This window comes from Leptopilina boulardi, unplaced genomic scaffold, assembly GCF_019393585.1.
Source record: "Leptopilina boulardi isolate dan_hultmark-lab unplaced genomic scaffold, ZJU_Lbou_2.1 LbouV2_162, whole genome shotgun sequence".
NCBI lineage: Eukaryota > Metazoa > Arthropoda > Insecta > Hymenoptera > Figitidae > Leptopilina > Leptopilina boulardi.
In genome coordinates this window covers 51,535-76,562 of record NW_026137710.1, presented here as the reverse complement: position 1 = coordinate 76,562, position 25,028 = coordinate 51,535, and the positions used below count along the sequence as shown (strand labels likewise).

General features: G+C 27.9%; 1 protein-coding gene across 13 annotated transcripts in view; it reads right to left on the bottom strand.

Annotated features, from left to right (window-relative positions):
* The window catches only part of LOC127276984 (neuroligin-2), an 856,047-nt gene extending 831,266 nt beyond the window's left edge, over positions 1-24,781 (bottom strand). For 5 of the 13 annotated variants that reach the window (XR_007842293.1, XR_007842294.1, XM_051297757.1 and 2 more), the window contains exons 1-2: positions 24,485-24,781; positions 23,120-23,235 (exon numbers count right to left, since the gene is read on the bottom strand). The gene's annotated coding sequence lies outside the window, so the exon portion shown is untranslated. Of the gene's footprint in view, positions 1-12,024; positions 12,182-23,119; positions 23,236-24,480 lie in introns of all 13 variants that reach the window. The other 8 variants (XM_051297750.1, XM_051297748.1, XM_051297753.1 and 5 more) reach the window with 5 other exon arrangements.
* Between the last annotated feature and the right edge of the window lie 247 nt (positions 24,782-25,028).

The window sequence follows — 25,028 nt, the reverse complement described above, 5'->3', positions numbered from 1 at the left end:
ATTTAGGTTTAAAATTAATTTAAAAAAATTTTTTTTACCAATAATATTTTTTTATTAAAATATTAATTTTTTAAAATAAAATAATACATTTTTTACTAATATTTCCGTTGAACAAATAATTTTGCTTTTGATAAATAAATATTGAAAAAATTTAAAGAAAAGAAAATAAGAGTGCTGCCACCGACCTGTACAATTTCGTGGAGCATTCGCATCACAAAATCCACCAGGGACCTTATTTCTTTTTTTATCTTTTTTTTGTTTCATTATTTATTTATTAATAATTTAACATCGAATTTATATTTATCCAATTTAAATATTTGTCTAACGAAATTTTTTTTCTCATTGTAATCAAAAAATGAAATATTAAATTTTTTTAATTTTCTAGGTTATTAAAATTAAATATTTAAATTAACAAAAATTTTAGAAGATGCAAAAAAAATAATTCTGAAATTAATCCGAACATTGATTACAGAATCAATGTTTTTTCGTTAATTAAAAGCAATTAGTCAATTTATTTTTTTACCGCAAATAATAGAAATATTTTGATTCAAACAATGTTTGTCAAAAAAAAAAATAATTATAAAAATTGTGTTGTTTGACAGTAAGCGCCAGTAGATAGCAGTATTTTTGCAGGCGTTTTTTCAAGAATTTTTTATTAATTTAATGTGACAAAATTGAATTAAATAATAGAGAAACAAAAAAGTAATATATTTTAATAATTTGATATTCAATAATGTAAAATATTAAATTTTTTAAGAAAAAAAATTATTATTGATAAATAAATTTTCGAACGCTCGTGGAATTGAGCGTTGATTTTCATATTAGCTGTCTAGCACACAATCTACATATCTATTGAACCTTTCAAATGAAAATGATTAAACATAATATTTAAGTTACCTTCAATTTTTTTTGCCAATTGATTGCAATTAGTGAATTTATTACATTTTTTAAAAAAACTGAATAAAAACAATTTCTTTGCAAAAAAAGAGTAAGACAAATTGTGTTGTTTGACAGTAAGCGCCAGTAGAGCGCCAGCTTTTTGCAGACGTTTTTTTCATGAATTTCGTTATTAATTACATTAAAAAAATGATAAAAATGTTTTTAAATTTTTTGCTCAATTAAATAATCGAGTAATGAAAAAACTCATTGTTTTTAATTATTTAAGTTATTGTCAAAAATTTTGATGTTACAAAAAAAAATTTTTTGCAAAAAAAATTGATTCTGAAATCAAACCAACCAAAGATTGATTCCAGAATCAATTTCTTTTTTTTTAATTCAATAAAATTAGTGAATTCAATATTCTTCAAAAAAAAAAAAAAATTTGATCCAAACAATTTTTTTTTCAAAAAAAAAATTGGAAAAATTGTGATGTTTGACATTAAGCGCCAGTAGATAGTAGCTTTTTTTAGACGTTTTGTCATGAATTTTGTTATTAATTACATTTAAAAAAATGATAAAAATTTTTTTAAATTTTTTGCTCAATTAAATAATTAAGTAATGGAAAATCTCATCGTTTTAAATTATTTAAGTTATTATTAAAAGTAACAAAAATGTTGATGCTACAAAAAAAAATTGATTCCGAAATCAAACCAAAGATTGATTCCAGAATCAATTTCTTTTTTTTTAATTTAATAAAATTAGAGAATTCATTAAGGAAGGATGGGGCATGAATAGTTAGGTAAGACGTTTTCGAATCTAGCGACCAAACCTGAATTTGTATCTGCAAACGAGTAGTATTTTTGAAAAGCCTGGTTATTTGGCTATAATTTTGCTATACATTATTTTGCTGTAGAATGCAATCCCTACGAGATACGAATGAAAAAGTAAAAAAAAAATCTTAACTATCCTTGCCCCAGTATCGGGGCAAGGATAGTTAGAAGAATCCAAATGCTAAAATTGTCATAGAAAATCAGTAAATTTTCGGTTTCTTTATTTTATTGGATTTAGACTATTCAATATTGATATATCAAGTATTAACAACATGTTTTAAACATTTTCTAAATATCAATTATTGCATTAAAATTCGTCTGAACTAGAGTCTGAGGTTTAACCAATTTTCTTCAGATGATCACCAATTTCTTGGTCAATAAGCTTCGTTTTCCGTATATAATTACGTACCATTATGTATATCAACATAAAAAGAACAATTAAACATTTTTTTATAATTTGCAGTCGCATTAGCAGGATTTTATCGAGCCGTAATAGCTCTAACTATCCTTGCCCCATAAGCCCATATTTCAGTTTTTTTTAAATTTTAAGGAACGACGTTAATTAATTTAAAAATAAATACGATATTCGTGTTCAGCAGGAAATTCCACTGCGGAAAACACTTACGAAAATAAATATTCTGAAGCACTAATATAGAAAACAGTATGATAAACACTATGTTGACATTTTAGCAAAACAGACTTTTTACAAAAATATACTCCTGACTTCGCAAATGGTGGCAGATTGACTTCCAATTTTTACTATCATCTATTGGTGTTAAGACGCAAATATACCATGAATGACGCGAATTTTGAACAAGCCGTTTAAACATAACAGCAATTAACTATCCTTACCCCTTAACTATCCTTGCCCCATCCTCCCCTATTTTTCAAAAAGAAAATAAAAATATGATCCAAACAATTTTTTTGTCAAAAAAAATTGGGAAAATTTTGTTGTTTGACAGTAAGCGCTAATAGATGGCAGCTTTTTTCAGACGATTTTTTTCATGAATTTTATTATTGATTAAATTAAAAAAAATGATAAAAATGTTTGTCAATTTTTACGCTCAATTAAATGATCTAGAAATGCAAAAACTCATTGTTTTAAATTATTTAAGTTATTATTAAAATTAACATAAAATTTTGATGTTACAAAAAAAAGTTTTCGCAAAAAAAATTGATTCTGAAATCAATCCGAAGATTAATTCCAGATTCAATATCTCTTTTTTATTCTAATAAAATTAGTGATTTCATTATTTTTCAGAAAAAAAATTTGATCCAAACAATTTTTTTGTCAAAAAAAAAATAATTCGAAAAATTGTGTTTGACAGTAAGCGCCAGTAGATGGCAGCTTTTTGCAAGCGTTATTTCATGAATTTTTTGTTAATTAAATTAAAAAAAAAAGATAAAATTTTTATCGTTTAATTAAATAAACGAAAAATGCAAAATGAATTGATTTTATTTATTTAAGTTACTATTACAATTAAGTATTTAAATTAACAAAAAATGTTGATGTTACAAAAAAAAATTTATTCTGAAATTAATTTCTTTTTTTTAATCCAATTAATTAATTGATGAATTTTTTTATTTATTTTTATTATTTAATTTTTAATTATTAATTAATCATGTATTAGTAATTTTTTTAAACTATAAAATGTATACAAGTTAACCCTACTTAACCAGGAAAGTTTTTTTTTTATTATATTTTCTTTACTTACTTTGAGTTAGACAAATCGCGGGTAATATCTGGTATTTCATTTTGGGTTATTTTTCTACACTCACTTCACTTTTTATTTTACATTTAATTTAATAATTTTGTAAACATTGTCTGTTTACATTTTCAAATTAAAATACGAAAATTTCAAGCGACTTTCTCTTAAACTAACCAATCACAACATTTCTTTCAATCGGAAGTCAGCCTTTTTTTACGGAATGCATTACGGATAACCAAAATGACGTCAAAATTATTATTATTTTTATACATTTGCAAAAATTTTTAACCAAATGGTCCCTCTCAAAATTTTCTCTAATATAACATTCCAAAAGGTTGACTATGTCTTCCCAATCACCCTTTATAAGTCTGTAAGAAAAATGTTTTTGGGTCCTCGAACCCTGGATAAGACAGGGAGAGTATTTTATTTATTTATTTTATTTATATATAGTCGTATACAAATTAAAAACCTTATCCGACAAAGCCTCTAAAATCTGGTAACCATTCTATAACAATTAATATGCTCTTTATGACTATACAAATTTCATAGATTCACACATAAAAGACAAATAATACAAAACATATAATATAAAAGTACACAAGATACATACAATTTTAGAATAAATTATACAAAATATATATTATAAGACACACAATTTACTATTCTTCGATATAAAATTTTCTGCGGTTTAATATTGCGCTCACAAAATAGAAGGCATTTTTTATTTCTTTTATATTCGATGGATTCAATACACTAAGCCATAACGGACTAGTAACTGTAGATACAATATAATTTTGAAATTTTTGGCGTTTAGGAGTGTATGCTGGACAATCTACAAGTATGTGATACAGGGTTTCCTTTATCTTTAAATTACAGCATTGACATATACCTGAGTTGCGCAAATCGTGTCTCACTCTTCTAAAAAATATTCTAGGCGAGTTACAGTGGAATAGACGTAATTGGGCAAATAGACTTCTTGTTTCTCTCTTTAATTTATTTTTTAAATATTATTGTCTATTAGTGGAAATTGGCAAGAATTGGTAAACAATCAAAGAATCACATGAAGAGAGGAGAGCCAAGTCCAAGTCACGCATATGATTTTCGTATCTTTTTAATATTCGGTCTTGGTTTCTACGTAGTACGTCCGCAGACAAATCATTCTACAAATCCATGGAGTTGGAGTAGTGGAAAAAGGTTTTTATTTGGTTAACTCAATTATATTTTATTTTTAAATTGTCCTCTGTGGCCAGCATTAATAATTTTTTAAAACAAATTTTGGGATATCAATTGTCCGGCATTTCGAGGATTTTAATTAACCAATTTATTAATAATTTAAAAATTGGCTTAGTAATTGGGCTTATTCCCGTTTCTAATCGAACCGCGCTCCCCGGGGTACATAGCGGAATTCCAAGCAATTTCTTATAAAAAGTGAGATGGTTTTTGTCAAGCTTTTCCGTGTATTGAAGACCCCAAATATGTGCATTATGAAGAAAAAACTTTTAACAAGGCTACTATTCTTTTTTTACTATTCTTTTCTATTGTTTCCCACGATTCAGTTTTTGCGCTCTTAAAGTCCACAAAGAGTACGTAAACCTTTGATCTTTTATGTCTTCGATGGATTTGGACAATAGAATTTAAAGTAAATATATGATCTGCACAACTTCTTTGTTTACGAAAACCAGCTTGGAACTGTGGTATTAATTTTAATTCGTCGGCCCAGTTCTGAATTCTAATATTCAAAATTATCATTAATAGCTTTAAAATGCAGTTTACCAGTGCTATTGGTCTGTAACTCAAAGGGTTAAATTGGTCACCTTTTTATAAATCATATTAAAAAATATATTACACCATTTTTTAGGCAGAGTTTCTTGTTCCAGTATATCATTAAAAAGGGTTAAAAGATACTTTACCCCTCTTGTGGCAGAGATTTCAGAAATTCAAGGGGAATACCATCAGGTCCAGGTGTTTTTTATTTTTTGCTTTGCATAGGGCAATATTTACTTCCAAGTAGGATATTTCTTTATTCAAATATGGATGCCTAACATCAAAAAACTTTGTATCGTCAAGTATTCTTGTCGGGAATAAGTTAATATAGTATTCACACCAAGTATTCAGTCCAATGGGTTCATGTTTAGATGTTAGTGTTTTTTTATATCGGTTTATTATTGACCAAAAACCCGCAGAGTTCGTAACCCTGGCCAGAGAGTTAGTAATATTTTTTTCACAACTAGATTTCTTGAATTTTAAAAGTTTTTGATAATTCTTTTTACTTTGCTCCAACTCTATTATAGACTCTACTGAATACTCTTTTTTCTTTATATTTTTAAATTTATCTCGCAGTTTTTTTCTCGAAATTCGGCATTCACTATCGTACCAAGGCTTCCCCTCCTCACTTCCGACAAATCGATTACCCTCTCCATACCTAATTGTCTCGAAGTGTTATAAATTGATTCCACCAAGAATTCATATTTCTCGTCAATTTCGATTGGCATTTCCCTATTTAACAATTGTATATCTAGTAGAGAGTTATATTCAGAAAAACACTCATCATTCCACATCAATTTCGAAATTTTATTATTAGTTTTAGGGATGTCCGATCTTATTTTTAACGATATTACAACGGGGAGATGGTCGGATCTTGTCGGTATATTTGCAACTTTAAAATTTTTAATTTTTTCAATACAATTATAATTACACCATATCAAATCAATCACTAAGGTGCCCATATTACTGATGTATGTAAATTGGGCGTGATGATCATTTTTGCTCTACCATTTAATAAAATTAAATCATTCACCTCCATACATCCAATCAGAATTTTACCATTTTTATTTATATTTGGATCTAAAGATCGTCTTTCTATTCGAATGAGGTTGTTATACAACATTAATTCTTTAGGTAATTGGTTAAGGTTCTCCACCCGAGCGTTGAAATCCCCGCCTACCATAATCGGAATATTAGACCACTTATTTAATATATTTTGAAGCGTTTCATTGAATTTTTCTACTTCTATATCGAAATTTATTCTTGGGTTAAAATATACCAACCCGATTATAAATTCAAAATTTTCCGTCGTGAATTTATTAAACATATAATTTTCATTTTTGGTAAGGGTAACAGAGTCATACTTATCTTTATTACTAAAAATCGCAAGTCCGCCACTGGGTCTTCCTTTTTGTGCATCTCGTTTGGCCGGGCTGCATGTTGCTTCATAGTTGTTGGATCCATTTAAGTGAAAGCCTTGTAGTTCATCCATACGCCAAGTCTCCGTCAAGCAGATCAGATCGTTTGGATGAATTTGTAATGTTAAATCCAGTACATTGGAGAAGCCATGCGAGTTCCAGAAATAAACGTTGACCTCCGCATGCACCGGTATCCCCACTGGCTTTTTCTGATGTTGTTTCTTTATTTATTTTTTTTTTGACAGAAATAATTTCAGGTTTTCGTCTCTTGCGTTCATTTTGGACTTCTTGTTATCTTTTGAGGATTCAGGATCATTCATGGAGAGGGTTCTTTTTCTCAATGGGGTTGTGGGTCTACTCTGACTCGCTTGTTGTTTCTTGACATCCTGGGATTTTTCATTCTCATCTGTCGCTTCAGCATTGATGAACTCCAGTGCTTCCGCGAGGGTATAGCGTGACAGGGAGAGTAAATGAAGTTATATATTTATTTTTAATATTTATTTATTGTTTATTTAAAATTTATTAATTAATTATTGATTTTATAATTATTTATTATATAGTAGTTAAGATGGTAAATAGGTGATCCTATTAAGTATTTCATTAACATAATCATATCTGATAAGGTAGAAATTTAATTGACCAACAGTCAAATTTTTATGTACGAAACTCGTACAAATATTTTTCGTACATGGTTTCTGAAAAAAGTGGGTCGCTTCTCGCTGCTGGGATATGATCCGAGAACCTTCTTATTGACGGTAAGATACTCTACCAATTAAGGTGCAGAGAGACCCGATTCTACTCAATTCAGAAACCATGCACACGAATTTTTAACGTTAATATTAAGAAATGTAAAAAATATCTAGTGAGGATGGTAATTTTGTTTTTGAATTTTAATATTGTAGTTAAGATAGTAAATAGGTGTCTCCTATTAAGTATTTCATTTACCTAATCATATCTGATAAGGTAGAAATTTAATTGACCAACAGTCAAATTTTTATGTACGAAACTCGTACAAATATTTTTCGTACATGATTATTATATATTTCGTTATTTATTTAAAAATTTGTTAATTATTAATTATTTATTTAGTTATTAATTTATTTATTTTATTATTTAGTTTATTTTTATTAACTGTTTATTTATTAATTGTTTATTAAATTATTTATTTAATTATTTATATTTTTAATTAATATTGCAAATTTTTTTTAAAAATGATCATTCATTTAATATTTTAATCCAGGCCGATGCACCAGAAATTATAAGTTCTGTTATGTCATATTTATTTAAAATTTAAATTATTATTAATTTTGCCTAATCTGAACTTACAATTATACCCTATTCTAATTCCTCAATTTAACTTAATTAAATTAACTAAGTTGGGGAGAGGTTTATTAAATGAATAAATTGAAAAACATTATATAAATTATTTATTTAAAAAAGTATAAAATATTCTGAATAATTAGTGTTACAAGAATGACAGTTAAACAATCCTTATGTTTTATAACGTTTGGTATGGTTACCTTAAGATGTAAATTGAGGAATCTCCAATTAGCACCTGATGTAGTGACCTCCTAAGATTGAATTTTCTTGGTCGTTAAGATTTTTATTACCGCACGTAACCACTAAGAACTATGATAATTTTAAAAACTTTATCTAACACTCGCTATGACGAACTCTGTGTGTATAATTTGGGACTGCCTTCGTAGTAAAAGATTTCCCTTTATATAGTAATATTTTCCAATATATTTCTCACAGCGGTACCAGCTCACCTCTATGGGTTCAATTTAAAATTGGTACCTCACAGACACGAAAAGTGTTTATTGCTTTTTTAAAAGTATTTGTGACTTCGTATGTTGATTTCCTTCTTTTCATAACACAAAATGTCAAGATCATTACATTCTGAAGAAATATTATAATTTTATATATTGATCATTTTTAATATTAAGACTTAAAGGTCATACCAAATTTTTTTCTAACTATGTAATATATGAGGTATTTCATATAAGAATACGGGGTCATGTCTCATATTTTTCTCAAAATTTGGTAAATTGTAAGAATAGTGGTGCTAATTAAGCGTACAAATTTTGAATTTGAAATTTTTAATATTTTTCGAGATATTTACAATAACAAATTAGAGCAATATTTTTTTGCTGTACTTATAACTTTTCCCTACTAAAAATAGAGAAAAATGTTGAGAATGTTTTCTACGCAAAAGATTTTAAACTTTTAGAAAAAATTATTTAAAAAAAAAATATTAATTTTTAAACAATTTGTTTAAAAAATAAAATTTGTTTATAACTTTTAAACTTGTTCTCCCTCATTTTGAAGCGCGAAAAAAATCATAAATATTGTTTAAATCATAATAAATCGATGGTTAAATTTTTAAGATGGCATTATTTATTGTTGTCGAGATATTAATTAATTAACGGGTGTAGTTCCGAAAAAGGAACCCCTCCGATTTTAATAAAACTTGGTGTACTTACGTAGTTTTTTGCGCTAAATACGAAAATCATAGTGAAAATTGCCGCAAATTTGATTATCATGGTAAAAAACATAAAAAACACCATAAAATCATGGTTTTTTGCGTTTAGCTTATTCAATTATCAAAATTTCCGCAAAATACTTTCGGCCATATCCACCCCCTTTCGCCAAGGTTTTTTTAAAAAGAAAAGCGAGCAGTACCATATTCACCATTACTCAGGATCCAACGAATTCTGCCAAATACTTTCGGACATATCCACCCCCCCTCGCCAAGGTTTTCTTAAAGAGAAAAGCGAGCAGTACCATATTCACCATTACTCATCATCCAACGAATTCCGCAAAATACTTTCGGCCATATCCACCCCCTCTCGCCAACGTTTTTTTAAAAAGAAAAGCGAGCAGCACCTTACGCGGCCGAAGGCCGTGTTTAGTATTTTGCGTTTACCGCTGCTGTAGACTCCACCCCACAATTTCCGCAAAATACTTTGTGACCATTTTTCTCAAAAAATAATTACTTTTGGTAAAAAATGCATAAAACATAAAATGTGTGTTTTTTAGAGATCTGCAACTTTTGTCTAAAATTTTTTTCGAAATTTTTTGTTTTTTACGAGATAATCGGAAAAAACCATGATTTTATGGTGTTTTTTATGGTTTTTACCATGATAATCAAATTTGCGGCAATTTTCACTATGATTTTCGTATTCAGCGCAAAAAAATACGTAAGTACACCAAGTTTTATTCAAATCGGAGGGGTTCCTTATTCGGAACTTTATCCTTGTTTTACCTCCTAAATTTGATTCTTCAGATTAAGGGTAGTTTTTTTGATTAAAAAAATTTAGAGGGTGATGGATCAATGCTGGTTTTTTTTGAGTTAGTAGAGCAAAACTACATACATGTTAAGTTCTGTTTTGAAAAAAAGCCGGTAATTTAATATTTTTTTACTTCTTAAATTTGAATTTTTCTATTTAAGGGTGGTTTTTCGATTTAAAAAAAAATTTAGTGGGTGAGGGAGCATTTCTAGCTTTGTTTCTGCATTGCTGGAGTAAAAATATCTGGTTATAAAATTTGTCAATCAGTTATTTTATTGTTTTATCTCCTTAATTTGATTCTGCAGATTAGGGTTAGTTTTTCAGTTAAAAAAATTCAGGGGGTGCTGGATCAATGCTGGCTTTGTTTTTGAGTTAGTGGAGCAAAGTTTCTTAGATGTAAAATTCGATTTTTTAAAAAAATAAGTTGATTTATTTCTTATCTCCGAAGTGTGAATTTGTCCATTTAAGGGTTGTTTTGGTCGATTTAAAAAAAACTGAGGGTGATGGAGCAATTCTGAGCACAGATTCGGTTTCAGCGGGCCAAAATACTATAGGAAATATATGTCTAGTTCAAGAAACAGACAACTTTTTTTTTGTGTGCCTGTGTAATTGGTATATGTAATTGTATCTACAATTTGTGCAAACTTTTAACCTGACATCAGACATTTCAATATTTGACCCAGATTACTTCACATGGAGTGCTACATATATAGCTTTCTAAAAATGCAATTAAAACAATAAATTTTTTTTACTCACACAATAGGAACCTTTCCTAAAAAAAACAAATATCATCTTTCTTATTAATTGCAACATCGTAACTTAAAATATGTATACTTTCGGAAATAGAGCGTTTTTATATTTTTTTCACTATCAAGTAGAATGGTTTTATTATTTTTATGATCTCTGATATGTGTGTGTACTGTTTACTTATGAGTTTATTGACTCCTTTTTTAACACGTCCCAGATAGCACGAAAGCTTGCAGCAAGCTTTAAATGTCCCACCTGACCCAAGCTTGCCGGAAGATTGCAGTGTAAGGTTATTGCAAGATTGCACAGTAAGATTATCGCAAGATTGCTCAGTAAGCTTGTCGCAAGGTTGGTGTAAAGTTGCTAAATAACCTTGCCAATCAGTATAGAAGGTTGCAGCAAACCTTATGGCAAGCTTGGCGCAAGTTTGCGGAATATAACAAAAAATTTTTTGGAGGGAGGAGTTTATTTTTGTACATACATTGAGCACCAGTTCCTGGGAAGTCAAAAAAATTTACTGCACAACTGTAAGTGCTTATGATTGCAAGTGGGCATAGTGCTCATTTTCAATGCAAACTTCTGTGCTGATTGGGCAAGGTTATTGGCAACCTTGCACCAAGCTTACAGCGCAAACTTACTATGCAAGCTTGCGATATTATTATCATGCAATCTTTCAGAAAGCTTACCATGCAATCTTGCGATAATCTTACTGTGCAATCTTGCAATAACCTTACACTGCAATCTTCCGGCAAGCTTACCATATAAGCTTGAGTTAGTTGGGACATTTAAAGCCTGCTGCAAGCTTGCCGCAAGGTTACTGCAAGCTTACGTGCTGTCTGGGGTGTGGTAATTCTCCAAAACAAATTTTAATTCAATTTTGACTTGAAGCTCGCCTCGAAATGACGAAAATTGTACAGTGTTTAATTTATGTAATAATTTTATTTTTTAACGATAATTTTTAACATTGACAAGTTGCAATGTAATATTATTTTTTAAACATTCAGGTATTATCATTAATTTGTTTTTTAATTTAATGCTGATTTTTTTACAGATATAAAAAAATGTCAAAGATTTTATGTCGGCGCGCGTGGCGAGACGGTCACCTCATACCGTGCCACGGCAGCTGTTTACACTGGCGCGCGCGGACATAAAATCTTTGAAAATTTAATATCTCGAAAACAAAAAAAATCGGCATTCTGGAAAATTATATACAGATCGGAAAAAACCTCAGCTTTCGTTTGCAATTGTTTATTTTAAAAAACGGACCTATTTTAGTGAAAATAGCACATTTATGTTTAATTATATAGAATCAAGATTGAAATTCAAAAATTTTAAAAGACAAAATTCATTAGTGGAAAGTGCATGAAAAAACCTTCAAAAAACATACCTGGCAAAATTTTTTTATTGCATTTATAGACAGCAAAAATGTAGACGTTGTCAGGAAAAACTGATAAAATTGACCCCCTCTATCTTCTCCAAAATTTAAAAATCGGACAAGTGCGAGTTACACTCGCATTAAAACCGAGGATTCCGTACCCTTAAACCTAAAATTTAAGGAGGTTAAAGTGTGAAGGCAGGTGGAAAAACACATAGATAGACACATAGTCACATATAACGAAAATTATCAGTTTTTCCTTAAAAACGCTATAATAATCAACTGGCTGTATTTTTTTGTAATCTACACGCAAAAATACGTAAAAGTGTATAAATTTGAAACTCTTTAGATAAAATTTTTTTCGGTTTTTGAGGAAAATTCATGATTTTTATCGAAAATTATCAGTTTTTCCTTGAAAACGCTATGATAACACAGGTTTACAAATTTAAAATTTTTTTTGTCACTCGAACAAAACATTTTTTTTTCGATTAATATGTGTTTTTTAAGTAAGAAAATCATATTTTAAATTTTTTTCCCTCGTGCAATTTTTTTGGAACAGCAAATTATGCATTTTCGAGGTGAGACGTCACATAAAATCACCGGTAGAGAAAGCAGTTAATCCAAATGTAAAAAATAAATCACCATTTGAAAGATAATTAAATTACCTCTCAAACCATTGGTCAACCAATAAAATCCATTCAAAATTCTCAGAGTTACAGTCGATCAAAGTTAAAATTTCAAGCAAATTTTAATGATTCTTAAACATTCGTCTAAATTTTGCTAATTTTTTTAAAGTCAAACAACCAAAAAAATGCAGGTTTTAAATTTTTTATTAATAGTATATTTAATTATGAAACTTTTAAGCCTTTATAGACCTCGATCGGATAAAAAATGACAATTCTACACTAGATTTATTGAACAAAGTACTTTTTCACTTTTAGTATATTTTCAAGTGATTTCGATCTATATCAGTTTTGTATAAAACTAAGTCAAGCAAAGCTGACCAAAATGAGTACTCGGGGGTTTTCGAGGTCGCTGATTACGAATTTGAGGTCAGTCTTTGAAAATTCAAAATGGCGGATCCAATATGGCGGACAAAGTTTTAATAATTAGAGCTAAGTACTCCATTATGAGTACTCGGGAGTTTTCTTGGGGGAGTTTCCAATTATATAAAATATAGTACTATTTGAAATAAAATCAAACCAGACTATAGATATTGTCACTAAGCGATAACGTAAATAAAATTATAATATACGGGATCCGCCATTATGAATTTTGAAAAACTGACCTCAGATTCTTAATCAGCGACCACGAAAACCCCTGAGTACTCATTTTGGTGTACTTAGCTCTAATTGTTAAAATTTTGTCCGCCATATTAGATCCGCCATTTTGATATTTCAAAAACTGACCTCGAATTCGTAATCAGCGACCCCGAAAACCCCCGAGTACTCATTTTAGTGATCTTTGCTTAACTTAGTTTTATACAAAACTGATATAGATCGAAATCACTTGAAAATATACTAAAAGTGAAAAAGTACTTTGTTCAATAAATCTAGTGTAGAATTGTCATTTTTTATCCGATCGAGGTCTATAAAGGCTTAAAAGTTTCATAATTAAATATACTATTAATACAAAATTTAAAACCTGCATTTTTTTTGGTTGTTTGACTTTGAAAAAATTAGCGAAAGTTAGACTAATGTCTAAAAATCATTAAAATTTGCTTGAAATTTTAACTTTGATCGACTGTAACTCTGACAATTTTGAATGGATTTTATTGGTTGACCCATGGTTTGAGAGGTTATTTAATTATTTTTCAAATGGTGATTTATTTTTTACATTTGGATTAACTGCTTTCTCTACCGGTGATTTTATGTGACGTCTCACCTCGAAAATGCATAATTTGCTGTTCCAAAAAAATTGCACGAGGGAAAAAAATTTAAAATATGATTTTCTTACTTAAAAAACACATATTAATCGAAAAAAAAATGTTTTGTTCGAGTGACAAAAAAAATTTTAAATTTGTAAACCTGTGAATCAACTCGAATCGTTCTCGCTATATTTTTTCTGTAATTTACACGCAAAAATACGGAAGTATACCAAATATGAACTGTCTTGGTCACCCAGTAAAAAAAAAAGAATTAGGAGTAAGCGAAAATAATTGGTGGTAACTTAAGCTGAATTCGGTTTGGCGAAAAAACCGAATTGGAACGTTACGGTGAATTATTTTTTCTTACCGTGAATTCTTTTTTCTTAAACATTTTAATTGACGTTTGTTTATTCGAGTTTGCATTATAAATGAATAAGAATAAATGTTTCGAAGTCTAAAAAAGCCGATTTGGAATAAGAAATATATAATTTTTTAAAAAGAAATAAAAGTGAAATGTGATAGATTTACCGACAATTTTACCATGTGAGTACCAATCATATGGTAAATTTATCATATGAACACTACTCACTTGATAAAATCGTCGGTGAATCTGTCACACTTCGCTTTCATTTATTTTTTTTAAATTATATATTTCTTATTCCAAATCGGCTTTTTTAGACTTCGAAGCATTTATTTTATTCATTTATAATGCAAACTCGAATAAACAAACGTCAATTCAAATGTTTAAGAAAAAATAATTCACCTTAATGTTCCAATTCGGTTTTTTCGCCAAACCGAATTCAGCTTAAGTTACCACCAATTCTTATCGCTTACTCCCAATTCTTTTTTTTTACTGGGCAAATAGTGTGTGCGCGCTAGGTGGATTAAACGCTGTTTTTCAAAATTTTTGATTTTTCCTTGACAACGCTATGTAAATCGATGCGAATCATGTTCGGTATATTTTTCCTGTAATTTTCACGTAAATATACATAAGTGTACCAAATTTGAGCTCTCTATGTGAAAAAATGTGGCCACCAGGGGGGGGGTACATAGTCATTTTTAGGAATTTTTCGTAAAATCATGGTTTTTCCTTGACAACGCTATGATAATCAATTCCTATGAGATTCGCTATATTTTTCCTGTAATCTACACGCCAAAATACATATGTGTACCAAATTTCAGCCCTCTAGGTAAATTCATTTGGACACTAGGGGGGGGTACATGCCTTGCTTCTAGGGTTCCCCCTTCGGGTACGGAACACTAAAAAGGCAAAAATTTTTTTGGGGATGTTTTACTATCAGGTAGGACAAAGTTCAAAGTTTCACTATTTTTCGAGAAATCAATTTTATAACTTAGAACATTACACGTAAAATGCCTCATATATGGCAACAACTAAAGCGACGCGCGCTGATTGGTTCACACTGATGTCCATATATGGTAGCGTTCAATTCAAGTCCATTAATTGCCCGTTTCATGGAAATATTTTTTCATAATTTTGAAACGTACAGAATCAGTCAAAATTATTTTTTTAATTTTTCCAAACAAATTTTAGTATCTAAAAATAGTTATAAATTAGGGGTGGCTTCCAAGCGTGTGTTTACCATTATTATTAACATCTATGTAGCTAAGAAATAATTTTTTATAATTTACATGCACTAAGAATTCAAACTTTTTTTTAAACATTAACAAAAGATTGATAAAATGATGATAAATAAAATTCTGCATAACGCCTCTAATTTTGTTTTTTAAAAAATAAATATTCAATTGTTTATTTTAACAAAAAGTTAAATTTTGAAAAAAAATTTTTTCTTCCTTAAAAACAGCGTAACTTTTCATAAAAGGCAATTATTACGTCAACAAAGGCGAGAAATTTTAACCTATTAACCTAGAAACATATTCTGATAGTTAATAAATTTTTTAAAAACTGCTAGTAATTGATATAAACAATTAAGTGGATTAATTGCAAATAGCTTGTTTTTTAACTTTTAGTAATTGAAAACCTCATAATTTATTGTATTTGAGATCCAAAAGCAATTACCAGTTCAGTAGTTATTATAAATTAATTATTTTGAATTGTTTAAACAATTTTTATAAACAATTTTAATTATTTCAGTTTCTTACTACGAAATTAATGACATATTGAGCGAAAAGTGCAATATTATTAGTCATGACTAATACTTTAATTAATTTTTATAAATAGCATTTTTTAAACAACCCTTAATTAACAAATACACAGTACCGCTGTTATTACATGATTGAGATTCGGTTTTCTTTAAATATAATGTATTTTTATAATATTTAACAAAATCAAAAATTAATTAAATAATTTATATATTTTTAATAACAATTTTATATAAATAAAATATTTTTTTTTGTCAATATTTTTAAAAGTTATAACTCTTCAAAAATTCACTGTTTATATTTTTTTTTAAATTTCAACCGCATCTCCCTTCTCAAGTTTTTGATTTAACTCAATAATACTTCGTGATTAAAGTATACTCACCCGTAAGACTATACTATGTGCAAGTTACAGCCTAATCCGACAAACATTTTTTTCACTTAGTACGCTACAGGAATTTTACCACGTATATAAAAATAATTTACAATGTCGGATAACAACAATTCTGTAAATTAAAAATAATTAGTTTATAATAACTACTAAATTGGTAATTGCTTTTGGATCTCAAATACAAAGAATTATGTGGTTTTTAATTGCTAAAAGTTAAAAAAAACAAGCTATTTGCAATTAATCCACTAAATTGTTTATAACAATTATGAGCAGTTTTTAAAATATTTATTAACTATTAGAATATGTTTCTAGGTTAAAAGGTTAAAATTTCTTGTCTTTGTTGATGTAATTTTTTTTTAAATTAATTTCTAAAATGGTCAAAAATTAAAATTTTTTTTTACCATCCTGTATGTTTTTAGGACCCAAAAAATGCAAGAAAAAGAATCCCACTTTTTTATTTTTAGTATGGAATCATAAAAAGTCCCTCTTTACGATTTTATATAAAAAATTGACAAAATCGATTGAAAACATTGTTTATTTATGAAATTAGCAATTAAAAATGTAATTTGTTTAAACAAATTACACTTTTTATGTATATTCTATACATTTATCAAAAGTACGTTTCCTAATCTTTCAGCAAACCAATTTTTATTGAAATCGGTTCAGCCAATTTCAAAATATTCAATTTTTTCAAAATTGATGCAAAAAAGTTCAATTGTTTATAACTTTTACAAAAATTAAAATTTTGAAAAATCGTTTGGGGTCATATTAATGACATAACGGACTATCAATATACATATAAATTTATTTTTTTTTAACCCAAAAATAATTAGGCGGCCAATTCAGGAATCCTTACCCAGGTGTCACTCCCCCTTAAAACTACTTAAAAATTAAATTGTTAATAACATTAACAAAAAAAATTCAGGACACTTTTTTGACCCTATAAGGAGTAAAAAAATCATTTTCGAAGAAAAAATAAAATTTTTTATTTTAGTTGATCCGTATCAGAAATTCTGGCCCATAAACAAGTTATATACTAAACCGATCGGGCTCAAATTTTCATACAATCACGGTTCGTTTGAACTCTATTTAGCCCGAAGATACTGGAACTTCTGATTTTTTTGTACAAAAGTGTTCTCTGATGTTTGAGTATTAAGAAAATTATTTTTTTTAAATCAAATATCGAGCTATTTTAATATGCGCGCCAAATTTTGAAAATTAAATCATATTTTTAATAAAATTTATTTTCTTTCAGAGAGTCAATGAGATTTATTAAAATCAACTAATCCAAGGAAGTACACTACAGTCAGAAATTGTACGACCTCTGCTTTTTTGATGACTATAAAACGGTTTAACTCTTAAAAAAATATTAAAACTAAAATTTGCTTCTTTTTATTTTCTGAAAACTAATAAAATTCTGAAATAAATGACACCTTGACAATGAGAATATGATAATTTTTTAATTAGATACCTAAGAAAAATCCAATTTTCAATGTTTTAACTATTTTTTTATTTCTCTGGCAAAAACTAATATTTTTCAACGTTCTTGGGCTCATTAAAATGGTATTTTATTATAAAATTCAAATTATTTAAAACAATTAATTTTCACATTCTTCCATAGCGTTTGAAAACCGTGAAATTTGGCTCAAGAATGTCAAAAAATTAAAATTCAATTCTACAACAAAATATAATGTTTAAAAATCATATAAATAAATCATTCTAAAACTTCTCTGATTTATGTAACTGGAATAATTCCGCGTTCAAACGTAAATGGCACAACGGGTCTGCTGTTGGGCCCGACGTATGCAAACGTGTATTGTACAGCCGGTATATAATATGTTTGCACAAAAATTTAATTTGAGGTAGCTTATGATGTGTTTTTTAAAATGTAATTAGTTTTATAGGGATTAATTTATTTTAAGTCAGTTAAAAAAATTGTGAAAAAATTGTGAAAAATAAAAACGAACAAGTTGTAAATTCAGATGTTCATTACATGAACATTTTGCTTCTACTAGGTCCGATAAGAAGTTTTTGAAGTCATATTTTTTTGTAACACAGTGTTATTAATGTTTGAAGCTAATTTATTCTCTTATATCGAATTAGTTGTATTATTTGATTATTTGATAGAATTTCCATATAATCGATTTTTCATACTACAGAATTTTTACTTAACCGACAAATCATTTAATAGAATTTGTAATTGATAGAATTTTCATTTGTCCGAATTTTCAAATCGCCGAACAAACAATCGACAGAAAGATTTCGGCGCGATTTTTAAAATCAACCAATCAAAAATTATTCATAAAATTGTGATTGGTTGATTTTAAAAATCGCGCCGAAATCTTTCTGTCGATTGTTTGTTCATCCATTTGAAAATTCGGACAAATGAAAATTCTATCAATTAGAAATTTTATTAAATGATTTGTCGGTTAAGTAAAAATTCTGCAGTATGAAAAATCGATTATATGGAAATTATATCAAATAATAATTCGAACAAATGAAAATTCATCTGAATGAAAATTCTATTCAATGACCCAATAAAAATTCTTTAAAATGCCTATTATGTTAAATGAAAATTCGAGCAAATAAAAATTCTGACAAATAAAAATTCTGTGAGTTGAATTTCCCGTTATATAAAAATTCTGCAATATAGAAAATCGGATTGATGAAAATTATGCCAAATGCTATTTCGAACAAATTAAAATTCGGCTCAAAACTAATTAGGACAAATAAAATTCGATAAATTGTAAATTATGAATAATGATTTTTAGAACATAATCATGCGTCCCTTTTTTTGTAAAGTACATGACCCAAGCTTTGTCATAACTTTATATTTATTAAGAAAATTTATTTATTTATTTAAATTTTAGTTGTGTCAATTTGTCTTCTGACATTAGGAGAGTTGGACATACTGTTTAAGTTATTGAGATTCGTGTGTTCGCTAAATAAACATTAATTCTGTAGCAAATTACATTTTTCATGACATATATTGTAACAAGACACTCCAACAAAGATTTTCAAATTTAAATATAGTCAAATAAAATAATCACTATTGTGTAATTAAATCTTAAAAACGTTTATAAACAATCATAACACAGCTGTACAAAATAAGACTTTAATATATATATATATCAGAGTGGTTTCCAATGTATTTTTGTGTGCTGAACACGATCCCGGGTTCCAAAATTGCGTATCACGTCAGGATTTTAAGTAAAGTGGGGGTAAATTCTCCAAAAACTGTATTTTTGAGTGTTTACAGTATTTTTTTTCTCCTTAAGGGGTCTACCCACTTTAGACGCGCTAAAATGAAGGTTGTTTTCAAGAATTTTTCTGATTGGTTTATATTATAAATATTGACATATAAATTGTTAGACTAAAGAAATACACTCCCGAAATACATGAAAAAATTTTTGTTATTTGTTTTTGTAAATTTTATATGCATGAAGATGGTAGTTGAAAAAAAATCCCACAAAAAATTTTTTTTCCGCGCTGTTGATGAAATCTTGGAAACGGCTCCACCGATCCTTACCAAATTTTTACCACATATTCATTGGGACCATAGCTCTTGCGCATATCAAGGGATTTTAAAAATTTTGATTTTAAATATTTTTTTTAGGCCCAAAACGGTCAAAAAACAACGTTTTTTTACATTTTTTTCGTAAAATGTCCGCCATTTTGTCAATTTTGCATAAAAAAAAAATCGTATGATATGCGCAATAGCTATCAACATGCTGAATCTAATACCGTTTGAATTTTTTGTTTCAGACCATCCGTGTCAAAAATTTCATCAACAGCGCGCACCACATTTTTTTTAAACATATTTTTCAACATGTATTTTTAAATAAAAAAATTAATGGAAAAAAATCAAAAATATTTTTTTTTGCACTTCGAGAGTGTATTTATTATGTGCAATACCTCGCATATCAATATTTGTAATATAAACTTAAAAAATATATATATGAAAATAGCCTTTTTTTAGCCTGTCTAAAGTGGGTAGACCCCTTAACCTGACGTGATAGAGACTTCTGTATAGGGTTAAATTAAAGTTTAAAACGTACATTTTAAGACCCATATGCGCATAATAAAAAAAAAATTTTTATTTTGAAAAAATGGGGGTAATGACACCAAAAATCTTTTTAAGTTACTTGAACCTAATTTTCTTTTAAATTCAATTTTTTTCATCTTGCGCATATATGTGTCATAAAGTGTAAGATATAAGCTTTAATTTAAGCCTATATAGAACTCTATCACGTCAGATTAAGGAGAAAAAAATATTGAAAATTCTCAAAATACATTGGAAACCACTCTGATATCTCAAAAAAATACCTTGTAGCCTTGTTGTGTTGGTGAGACAGACAGACAGACAGTGCTTATGAAAATTGCACTGAATTTAATGATAAATGTTCGAAATGTGGTCAGAAGAAGAAAAGAAGACTTTAATCCCTTTAAATTAAAAATTTTGATAAAGCGAAAGCTAAAGATTGATTTTAAAGTATTGGGCTATGGCCGTACGTCTATGGCCATCTCCCCCGTACATTCCGGGAGAGATGGCCAAACGCGTTTTTTAAAAAATATTAATTTTAAGATTGTTTGCATTTAAAAAATTTCTCATTTCTATTATTATTTGTAAGTTAAATGTTCAATGTTTAAGAAGCAATAAAAGTTAATACGTAAATTACTTTCATTCCATTTTTACAGACCTTTAAAAAACTATGGCCAACTCTGCCGGACTTATCCTAATTTGAGGTCGAAAAAATGCTCAGGTCTATAGACTCATGGTACCAGTTAAGGTTTAAATATAATTTATAATTTTTTAACTTTCACGGTTTGCATAAGCTAAGGAGGAATGTGGACTGTATTAAAAGAATTTGAATTGTATAACAAAATACCATTCAAATGAACCAAAGAACGTTGAAAAATAATTATTTTTGACAGAGAAATAAAAAAATAGTAAAAATAATGAAAATTGGGTTTGTCTTAGATATATAATTGAAAAATTAACATATTCTCATTGTCAAGGTGTGTCATTTCTTTCATAATTTTATTAGCTTAATAGAAAAAAGTTTTAATATTAATATTTTTGAATATTTAATCCGTTTTATATTTATCGAAAGAGCAGAGGTCGTACAATTTCCGATGACAGTGTAAAAAACATGAAAAGAATATTTTTAATTGTAATTTTTGTATACCAGCTTGTCACACCTTATTCTTTCTAATTAGAATACTTATGAAGCAAAGAGTATATGAATTTATTTTAGAAATAATTTCATTTAGGAGAAATGTTTTGACAACAATATTTCAACAAAGAAGAACAAATGTGTGTTATTCATATTAATATATTATAACATATTATTCATGATATGATGAATAATATGTTATATAAGAGTTCATACATATTTACACACACACCTGTTCTTCTTTGTTAAAATATTGACTCTGCAAGTAAATAAATTCTATTCAAAATTTGGCACTATAAAAACGGCACTGAACATGAAAATACCAAAGATCATTATCTTATAACTTTCTTAAATCCGAATAATTGTGCAAATCTATACAAAAGCGCGATTGTAAAATGAAAAGTAGGAAAGTAATATAATGACAGCTGCGACATGCTTCTGCCACCTAACGGCTGCAGGACGTAATAAAATTAAAATTATATTACTTTCCTACTTTTCATTTTACAATAGCGTTTTTGTATAGATTTGCACAATCTTTCGGATTTAAGAATTTCATAAGCTAAGAATCCTTGGTATTTTTTCCGATTTTGAAAAATTTTATTCGTCCTGAAATGGAGTATAAGTGAATGTAAGATAATATTATTTTGTTTAAATATAATTGTTTAATCTTTTTAACAAATTATTTTTGTAAACAATTATAATTAAAGAAATTAAAAAATAGTTTTCAATAAAAATAAAAATTTTCATCTTTCCAAATAAATTAAATGTAAGATGAGAATATTATTTTGTTTGAAAAACAATTAAAATTTTTTTTATCAACTTTTTTTTCAACTTAAAAAATTGTTTTTAAACAAAATAATTTTTCTATCACACATGCTCAAAGCACGAGATTTTTGAGCATTTGTGATAAAAAAAGATGAGAATATTCTCTTTTTTTAAAACAGTTTTTTAATTTTTTTTAACCAGTTATTGTTTAAAAAATTAGTATTTAAAAAAAATAAATTGAATGAGAATATTATTTTGTTTCAAAGCCATTTTTTAAACAATTATTATTTTTAAAAAATTTAAAAACTAGTGTCTAGAACCCAAAAATACATTAGGAACCACAGTGATATCTAAGAAAAACCTAGTACATCTGTTTTACTGACCTTGGAAACACCCGAGAGACAAGTTTCAACGAAACCTATCAATTTTTTCAAACGCAAACTTCAAACAAGGATATCTCATACAAAAATAAATATTTTTGAAAGTTCTAAATTGCAAACTGTTCAGGAAGATATGAGCTTTCAAATAAATATCATGTAAAGTTCAAAAAAAAATTTGTACTGTTATAAAAAATCAAAAAAGTATCCTAAAAATGCATTTTTCTAAAATTTTCAAGGTCAAATTTCTCGAAAACCTAGGGTGATGGAGCAATTCTGAATTCGGATTCGTGTTCAACCTAAAAAAAACTGTAAAACTACCATATGCATAGTGCGAATTTTTGGTCGGCCCAAAGTTAGGCCAACTATAGCTATGTTTGGTCCTACTTCGCATGCCAAAGGTTGGACTTACTATACAAATGATAACGGTCCGCCAACCATTGGTGTCATTAGTTGGCAAGACAACTGACGCCAACGTTGGTCCAACTTGAAATGCGTATCGGGTGGCTCCTTTTAGAAATACTGACTCTAAAAATAAAAATTTTTTCATACAAATCTTGTAAAAAGCAATATCTAACAATTGGAAATTCGTTTACTTATTAATTATGTCTTTAAAAAATTTGTCTAAAACATCAATAGATCAAATTTAATCTCTATTAAATAAAAAATTGATTCATCGACCCCAAAAACTTTTGATAAATATGGTGTGATCTCTACACCAGAATTATTTTTTTTATTTTTTGTTCGGCTATAGAATTTTTAGAAGTAATTTTTGGAACCTGACGTACTGGAGTAAAAAAAAGTTCGGATTCAGTTTCAGTGATTCTAAAAATATAATAAAAATACCATGACCCCCATGGTTAGAGATACTTTTTATGTTTTGTACTGATAAGAAGTATTTTTAGGGTTATGTCAAAAACTAACGTGATTGGGTAAAATAAACATTAAATTCAGTTTTAATGACCCCAAAAAATTAGGTAAACTTTGTCTGTCCCTCATACAAGAAGAATACTTTCTGTGTGTTTATTGGTTTAGAAATGCAATAAATTTTTTGATTTTATTTATGAACTAAAATATTAATATATATCTATTTAGTAAATAAATTGCTTAGTAAAATTTCATCTATAAAAAATTTATAAAAAAATTAATTATTAATTTAACCCATATTGTATCAGTTAAATAAAAATCTATTTATTTTTATTATTGCGAAAAGAACCCGAGTAGTACTGGTCCTTAGTACAACGCCAATTCTTTAACAGTATTGACGCAATCATTAATTTCAACCTGCGTTATTTCTGCTGTTTATCGGCCGAATAGTTAATATAAAATGTCTAAAATAGTTAAATTTGCATTAATTATGTTTTTAATAAAATATTGTAAAAAAACGTATTGAACTGTCGATTTTTCTATCATTTCATAATTTTCATTTAACCTTCATAAACTCACAAATCAAAAAGAAACTTAATTTTTATAATTACTTTCCTTAACCAAAGATGTATAAATGATTTAAAATAACATGAATGTTGAAAACTAACGTAACTAAAAAATTGTTTTCGTTTTAACGCGTCAATTTTGCAAATCTTTACTTAATTATTATAAATTTAAATAAATAATAAACAAATATCATAATGATAAGAAATTGGTTTAAAAATTCTAGAGACATTTAATTTATCGAAAGATTATAAAAGGATCTTATTTAACTCTTAAATATTTTCATTTACGTCTAAAATTAGTGTATTGACATTACTAAAAGAATCATGTAAATATACATACATACATAATAACTTAAGTACATCAAAGGGTTTTCTTGACTTCATTTATGGCATAGTAAATCGTGGAAAATATTTCGCATGGTCCATTACAATGCGAAAATATTAAAAGACTTCAATTTTTTAAGAAGTGTTTCGAACACTTTTATTATTTTTAACACTGGCAGTCAATATTAGACACAAATATGTAAAATGTTAAAATTAAAATGTATCCTATAAACAGGAAATGTAACACCTAGACAAATCATCACCTTAGGCAACACGAATGTTGCTGGACAAACTAAAATTATGAAATGAAAAGCTCGAAAAGGTCCTGCGCAGTGAGACTAGAGACACTCCGATCATTCCTGACAATCCCCCATATTTGCTTCCTCTCACACTCTATCCTTGTGCTATCTCACTTATGCGCACATCTAATCTCGCTGACTTTCCTCTTCTAACACAGCAACGCATTCTCTTGGTGTACACCATACTGGTCGATTTTGTACGTTACATTTTACACTAGCAAGGAGCATTAGTTCTAGACAAAAATTAATTAATAATTTTTTTTGT